This window comes from Lactuca saligna, chromosome 3, assembly GCF_052625555.1.
Source record: "Lactuca saligna cultivar CGN05327 chromosome 3, ASM5262555v1, whole genome shotgun sequence".
NCBI lineage: Eukaryota > Viridiplantae > Streptophyta > Magnoliopsida > Asterales > Asteraceae > Lactuca > Lactuca saligna.
Window position 1 is genome coordinate 89,102,883 of NC_136419.1, and position 9,325 is coordinate 89,112,207.

Here is a 9,325-nt window from a genome sequence, read left to right on the forward strand (position 1 = left end):
AATGACCTTGTTTCCCCGCAACAGAATGGGAACCAGTTTAACCAGATACCGCTCCTCAAACAATCTCAATACATAATCCTGGTAGACCACTGATGCTCGCACCGACCGGTCGTCTGCAATCTCAACCTCTAGAGGATAATCCAACATGCCTGAAGACTTGGAAAATCTATTTCTGAGCGTAAGAGAAACAAATGATCAGGTAGCACCCAAATCAAACAATACCTGAACTGGGATACCATTCACCAAATCAAAATTACAGCATCATAACATAAAAGCATAAATAAGAAATCATACCTGTCACCACATTGGGGGTGGCGTGTGCCTCTTCTATAGTCAGCTGAAAGGCCTAGCTCCTCACCACTGGAGCCTCCGACTTGCCATGCCGGCCATCTGTGATTGCAGGGTCGCTGGAGTTGGCACCTTCACTGGCGTTGATGCTGCTATCAACTGGGGGGAAATGGACTTCTTGTGGCCCCTCTGGTTATAGTGGAAACACAACAACTCAGACGTCGAGAAGATAGGTGCAGGGGCAGTACAATCCCTGCTAAAATGCCCCGTATTTCCGCACTTGTAGCATCCCGATGATCCCAACCTACACGCCCCCTCATGTGCCTTATCGCATTTCCTACATCGGCCTCAGCTCTGTTGGCCTTTCAGCCCAACATCTGATCCCTTGGGCTTCTTCCCCAAAGCCCCTGTAACCTTTCCCTCCTCTGCCTTCCTCTTCCGGATATGCTCCATATCAATCTTCCTCTCCCTAGCCCTGACAATCATGGAATCCAGGGTAGGGCAAGCTGAAAAACTAACATGCTCCCGGATGTCAGCTCGTAGCATCTAATGATAGCGGGTGCTCCTCATATCCTCATCTTTCGCATATTGGGGCACCAACAATGCCCTCTCCCGGAACATGGCGGTGATCTCCGCCATAGTCTCCGTAGTCTGCCTCGTGTCCAAAAACTCTCTGGCCAGCTGCTGAAGGTCTAGCGCTGGTGCAAACTCTGCTGGGAACCAGGTCACAAAATCCGACCATGTCATAGCCTCAACAGCCGAGGCTCCCAATGAGTCACCAACATAATCCCACCAGTCTCTTGCTCCATCTCTCAAACACTCTGCTGCATATCTCACCTTCGACCTCTCAGGGCAGAAGCTGGTCAGCTGTGCGGACTCAATGTACGCAATCCATCATCTGGCAACAATGGGGTCCTTTGCCCCATAGAAATCTGGCGCACCACTGCCACTGAAGTCCTTAAAGGACAATGTGCGAGATCCTAACTGGTCAAATGCCATGTCACTCCTGAATGCCCTAAGGCGATCCTCCATTAGCTCAACTATCCCTTTGTTGATCGACCCGAAGATGATGGGGGTCGACTCAAAGATGCCTCTGGTGATCTCTGACGCGATGAACTCATGTATCCTCTTGTCTACTGACTCGGAACCTGATCCAGAACCTGATCCTTCTCCTGAACTGCCAACTGCTGGTCTCGGACGTAGTACCACCATTCTGCAATACATAATACCAACCGTTAGTGATACTGATACCTCTTGAGGGATCACATTTACTACAAGTTCCCTGGTCTTGTCTCAGCCTTCCTCAGTTTGGGTACGGATCCTCTGCTTTTAGTAGTAGGGGCCCATACTACCTTCCACATCTATCCGTACCTTCTTCAAGGACTGCCTTGACTCCACCAGATCCCTTTTTACCACTGTTGATAATTGCTAACCACATCCTAGGCTTACCCTAGGGAAAATCTTTGGCCCTACCCAAACCGGTCCTCAACAGCTGAAGGCCTGCTTGTAATCCCAATTTGCCATCACCTAAATACCGTCACATGTGATGAGGCTCAGATAATCCTTCGAGTAACACACTCATCCCTACAATGGTTAGACTCAGACAAGAGTTGCGCAATAGGGCCTAATCCAGCACTCTGAGATTATTCAACCTTGACCACATGTAACGTGATGTATTCACCTAATGGCTAACTCCCATCACTCAGAGTCTCACAAATAACAAAGCAAGCAACATTTGGATGCAGGTAAACTACTAAAGCAAGCTTGTTCTCATAGAGAGAAATTGTTCTAGTATACAATGCCAAGCTCATACTATCAGACATAACCTAAACAGGCTATCCTACTACTATCTACTCAACAACAACATGCAATTCACATAAGTTGAAGCACATAAATCAGGCACATAAGGTATCACTCCTAGATCCTTAGTCCTATTCTAGGATGCTGTTCTACTGGAACTGATAAACATAACATAAACTTGTATGGGTACTTTAGGGAATACTTACTTGAGCTCGGCTGGTCGCGCACATCACACACTTCGTTCTTTCTTAAAACTATTTACTTAATCTTTTAGAAAACTTGTTCTTTTTCAAAATCCTTTAATCCCTCAGTTTAAGTTCAGACACTCCCGAAGGTGTGTCCGAATCCCTCAAACCAGGGCTCTGATACCAACTTCTAACGACCCAATTTTTCAAGTCCAAAATTTTCATTTTCAGTTAAACACTTTGTAAAACATTTGTAAATAAACAACATTCAACCATATCATTTCTTAAAACATATTGCGTGTCTGCAAACCCAAAACATAAATCATAATAATGTTAGAGTACAAATCCCAGAATATCTCACGATCCGGAAAACAGGAGTGTTTGTATGATGTGCCGCTACCGTGCCAGCTCCTTCCCCTTCGAAGAAGAGGTACCTGAAAACAAAAGTGTAAATTGTAAGCACGAAGCTTAGTGGGTTCCCCCATCGTACCACATACCATACAATCACATAACATACAAATACTGTCAGCCATATCTGGGTGCCCGACCTACCCATTCGGTCCTTTCGACCTGATACTGCCTAGCATATCTGGGTGCTGGCATCCCCTTCGATCGTTTTGACCGGACACTGCCTAGCATATCTGGGTGATGGCCTCCCTTTCGGTCCTTTCGACCGGATACTTCCTAGCATATCTGGGTGCTAGCCTCCCCTTCGGTCCTTTCAACCGGTAACTGGGGACTATTTCACCCCTACTACTACCACATATTATCATATCACACATATCATAATCTGGCTAGGATGGCTAAGTACTAAACTACCCCTTCGGCCCTATCGACTGGTAACCAGGGACTATTTCACCCCTACTACCACTATCACATAACATCATAACATACTAGCACATAAAAATATCAAGTAGTAGCAAATCTAGATGAATATCACAAAGACAATCATCTATCATACAACTCCTACTGGTAGGCCGGCATTGTGGCCTTAGACCCACCACTACTGGAAGGTAACTTACCTCGAAAAGTAGCTGCTGAAAGTCTGCTCGCTAGACGACTGACTGCTGCACCGGCAATCCTCCGGCTATAGATCCATAAACATAGATTAGTCACTCCTAAATACCCTTAGGTCAAATGACTGACCTACCCTTGGTCTAAGGTCAACTCCTTGGTCAAAGTCAACTTCCAGTTGACTGGACTCCCTGAGTTATGGCACAGAATTGACGAGTCCCTCTCCTACTCACTTCCAAATCCTCACCAGAGCATCCATCTTGAAGATTTGGGTTTCTGCGACTATTGCTACACATTAAATTGCTCAACCTGCGTGCAGCTACGAAGGGTTGGACCTTCTACACTTAAACCCCTATTAAATCAGTAATAGTTCATAAGACTCACCGAGTTTGAAGAACAACTCGTTGAGTTCTAGGAAGTCTTCAAAGGACTCGCCGAGTTGTTCATCCAACTCGTCGAGTCTAAGACCATCTTCATAGAACTTGCCGATTCCACTTTGGAACTCGTCGAGTCCCTACAACCCTCCTCCCATACAGACCAAATCTGAGACATGCAACGGATTCTAACCATAGACCTAAGCTCCTAGGGTGTGCTTATCATGTAAAGTTGCAAACTTTATTTGCATGCATGGCCCTAATAGCTCCAAAAGGCAATTCCAAGCTCTTTAGGAGGTCATACACTCAATAGGGACCTCAATCACTTCAACCAAAGAGACTTTACACTTCTAAGGTGTCCATAATGTCCAGATCTGAAGTCATTTCAGAACCTAGAGCATAACTACATGGAGTTTGAGGTTTTGGGGCTTGAAAACCATCAATTAGGGACAAACGGGGGATCTAATGAACTAGTGATCAGGGTATGAACTTTTCTACCTAAATGGAAGCTTCTCACAGAGTAGATTTCAGATCTACTTCCCTTCCTTGCACTCTTCAACCTCCTCCTTCTTCTTCTAAGCTCCAAACTTCCTTCACCAAGCAGAAATCACTCACAAGAACAATATGGGGGCTAGGGTTTCACTCTACAGCTCTCTGGAAGTGTTAGGGATAAGGGAGGCCAAGTTAGAGTGTTTAAATAGGGTCCAAACACCCAAGTTAGGGTTTTACTCACCCACCGTGGACTCGCCGAGATTGGGACCCGACTCGCCGAGTCCCTCACTTAAACCCCATGCCAAAATCGCTCCTATTTTGGTGAGTCGGGCCTCCAACTCGCCGAGTCCAAGGCAAAATGAGAATCCGGTGTTACATCGTGAATCTAAGTCCTTTCACTGATCACATGGTCAAAGGTACATCATTTGCTACCATAATAGCATGAAATAATAACACAAGACAATAACACGGAAAAGCACATAGCACATATAACACCTAACATACAATTGTTCCTATATATTGAAATCACTGTGAATTAATTAGGAGTTTAACATTGTAATTTGGGCAACACGTCATTACTATAATTAGCTTTTTCGATGAAAACTGGGAGCCTTCTTGATAACCAGGCCTTGTGAGGGTTGAGCTTCAAACTGAAAAGATAAATTTCCCAGGCTCTTCGGCCACATCGAAACGTATTTCGGGTGTTGGATATGATCCCGAGGCTTCGGGGAAAGTTGGAATGGTAAAACTATGAATTTAAGGGTGAAAGATGTGAATTTTCTAGACTTATCCGGGAAGGTTCGCACCCTCCTATTTATAGGGCGATTTCGGATCTAGGGTGAGAAGGGGGAAGCCACGTGTCGCATGCAAGGGGTGCCAGGCGTCGGATGCGAGGCTAGGACAGCTGGCTCTGTTCAGAAGCCTCCACCGCAAAGACACGCATCGGTCTCGGATTGGGTCGCACCATCGGATGCGAGAGGTTGTAGCACGCCGGTCGGACACAAGGAAATTTGCGAGGATCCAGGGGACCTTATCCATGTGAGATTTCTCAGTTTTTGTTACCCGAACTTCAAAAATCCATAACTTTCTCATATGAGCTCCGTTTTCGACGTTCTTTATATGCACGCGTAGGTGAAATTATGATCTACAATTTTCGTTTAGACTTTATCTTCTAACTTCGCGTTTATTTTTAATATTACTATTTTTAAGAGACCGTGACAGGAAAATTCGTTAAAAAATCATAACTTCTTCATCCGATGTCCGTTTTCATGTGTCTTTTTACCATTGTACTACTATTAACGAGACCTTTGATTCTCGTTTAAGTTGTGTCAGCTAAAAATCACTCGATCTTTATTTCAAGTATTTAGCTGTCTATTACTATTTCGAAACTTAGAAAAATCATAACTTCCTCATACGAAGTCAGATTTGGACGTTCTTTTTATGAAAATTATCTGTTTAATGAATACTACGACTTTCGTTTAGATCACTAAACCTAAAAAGTAGTTTATCGAAAACTCATTTTTTACGCTAAATAGTGTTTGTTGGTTTTGTCGCGGATCTTGGATTCGTCATAACTTCTTCGTTATAACTCAGATTTCGATGAGATTTTTGCCTAAATGTTTCTAACAAGTTTCTATACAACTTTCAATAATAAAATTTTACTTATTTCAATTTTAATATTTTCATGAAATTTCATTATTTGACATTCGATTGGAATCTTATAAGACTTCCAATATTTTCCGAGTGATTCTAAATATAGTTTTACTTCATTTCTAGTAAAAACTATCTGTTAGAACTCAATACTCAAATTCATATAATATTTCATAATATTATTCATTATAAAACACGATAACTAAACGTGTATGTTACAAATACATCCTCCTTTTGAGGATTCCATCCCCAAAATTACAACGATTAAAATAAATGAGGATATTTTGCTATTATCGCATTCTTAGTTTCCCAAGTAAAATTTGGGCCTCGATGGTGTTTCCACTTGAGAAACACCAATTCAACTTCTTTATTACATAGATAGTCGTTCTTTCATTTACGATCTCTTCAGGCTCTTCTACATATGTTAACTTATTATCCAGTTTCACCTTAGATAACAGAACTATTTTATCATATATGCTTAAACATTTACGCAGATAACTCACATGAAACATATCATGAATACCTGCCAAATCTTCAGGTAATTCCAAGCGGTAGGCTTGCTTACCAATTTTCTTGATGATTTTGAAAGGACCAACAAATATAGGACTTAGTTTTCCTTTCTTCCCAAATCGCATAATGCCTTTCCATGGGGATACCTTTTGCATTGCAAAATCACCCACCTGGAATTCTCTGGGTCGTCTTCTCGTTTCTGCATAAGACTTATGTCGATCCTGGGTCGCTTTCATTCTTTCTCGTACAATTTGAACCTTGTCCGTGGTATCTTGAATCAATTCAGGGCCACTAATGACTTTCTGTCCTATATTATGCCAACATAATGGAGTATGACATCTATGCTCATATAGTGCTTCATATACCTTCAATATATTTTCTAGTGTTTTGACTGTTCTCTTCTTCTGACCATCTGTCTTGGATGATAAGCTGTGCTAAGAGTAAAACGAGATACTAATTCACATTGCATACTTGACCAAGAATGAGAAGAGAAGCTACTATCACTATCAGAAATAATCTTTAGTGGTACACCATGTCTCGCAACAGTTTCGTCTATACTTGTGTGTATTTCTCTATTGGAGCTATTTTACATATGGCAAGAAAAGGTGCAATCTTAGTCAGTTGGTTGACAATTATTAAAATTCTATTATTCTGTATAATAGTATTTGACAATTGGAGCAACATTAGACATAAAATTAGTTCTTAATTTTACTTGCCTATCCGGGGTAGTCTAGGAAAATCATTTGGGAAAGCGTCAGGATATTTGAGAATATCATTTACAGTTTTCTTCTCCTATTTTGAGATATCAACTGTATAAGTCGGCTAAGTAGAATATCCCTTTGATATATATTTTATGAGATTTTAAGAAAGAAATTATTATTTTCACCGTAGAAATAAATAGAATCTTCCCTTTCGATAGGGATGCATACTATCTTTTTGTAGCATAAGAATTTTGCGTGGTTCTTTGAAAATAAATCGATGTCGAGAATAATATCAAAGTTGGGCAAGGAGATATGAATTAGATTTATCAAGAAAATTATAATCTTTAATTCCTATGGCACAATTTATTTAGACTTTATCATCAATTAATGATGTACTTACTATAGTATCTACATAAAATGATTGGACGAATGTGTAACAAGTAATTTGAAAAGAATACGCGAATTCTTGAGATAGAAATGAATCTGAGGCATCGGAATCAAATAATATGTGAGCAGGTCTAGAATTGACGAGTAAAGTACAAGTCACAACATTTGGGGTCCTCGTGTGCCTCTTTTATGGCAATCTGAATTGCACGATCTTTAACTAAATGAATATCAAACTCTTCAAACTTTTTAATTAATGGAGGTGCTCAAATCTGCACTCGCTCTTCATTCTCTATTAGGCCTTCGGTTCTAATCTCTGACAATAATCAATTCTCATTGCATACTCTTACTCCTTCTTAAATTTGGTTTATAGACTCAAATCAAGATAAGGTTTTCACTTTTGTTACAATAACAACTGAAATGGTCATATTCTAATGACCTTTGATTTTATAACGCAAAAAAACAGACAATGAACCATACTATTATTTCTATTAGTCAATCATTATCATAGAAGAAACCTTCCTTCATGTTCTAATATGATATAATATCTTCATAACTAGTAGCATTTCTAGTTAATGGTTGCTTAATCCTTTAATGAAGGTTGTTATACTTTTATCGTCTACCTCAACCATCTCCTTCTTCAATCTTCCGACTGAAGTTTCGCCACTACCAAAACATGGTTCTCTGAACTTATCAGTTCACTTCGCAGATTTATATTAACCGGACTCGATTCTTTACAACCACTAAGGCCTGAACGAAAATCATCTTCTTAGTCATCACCGAAACAAAGCTAATGACATACTCGAACAAAAACATAATCAATTTCTAGCTTCTTGGTAACCTTGTGACTTTCCCTGATCCAAGTATGATTGCTGTTCTTCCAGTAGTATAGGCCTCTACTACTATTCACACCTACTCATACTTTTCCCAAGTATTATCTCGTAGTTTTTTTTCAAGTCACCATTCAAAAGTTTTCAGAAAGCGACTTATCACACACAAATGTGTTCAAACAAGCACATACGACAATTTCTCCTAGACTCAACTATGGATTTCGCGTTTCTATCAAACATATATTGGATTACCTATACTCTCCTTCTACGATTCTTCTCATGCATATTCTTGATCTAGCATATTCTAATACTTTTCCTAGATCGATAGGAATTTCACTTCAAAACTTTTCATATAAATTCTTCCTCAGGTAATGTCTACTCTGCAAGACACACTACACCAAAATTTATTCTAGCAGTGTGGAGACAAACAGTTTCTAACTACCTGTATCAGCTTCTAACTTATGCAAGTCATCATGCATATTTTTTTATTTCAGTATCCTTCTATAACATTGTCATTCCTATATATGAGTAAGTCTTCTTCTCATGGTTGTATCTTTTAAGTCTTCTTCAAAGGAGGCTATCCAAAGAAGTCCACATTATAGCTACATCTCAGCATGTTCTACTAGCTTCAACTGGGTTCTCTGTCATTCCTAACTACAACATCTCTTCTTGTACAATACTATGAATGTATATCTTCTTTAACTAAGTACTCTACCTTACTCTAACAAGTAAGTCACTCAACCTTTTCACAACCAAATAACCTATTTCACCATCCTAATCATGTATGTTAAAGTCGACTTAACACATAATGAAACTTTCATAAGGATGTGATAGAAGTAAATTGCCAGTTAGTATTATTAAATACTAAGTCTGAGCATCCTGCATAGGGTTACATATCAACTCTTATAATATTACTTGAATTGCATACTACATCACAATGTTAGGCAAGGTCTTGGCCTATTGAGTCTGCAAACTTTGTTAGCCTTTCCTTTAATCTTCATTGAATTCTTCTAAATTTTGCACAACATCAGTTTCGATATCATCGAAGTATTTATCAACATCTTCAGTTCTTCTAACTTTGTAAGCAATCACTACTT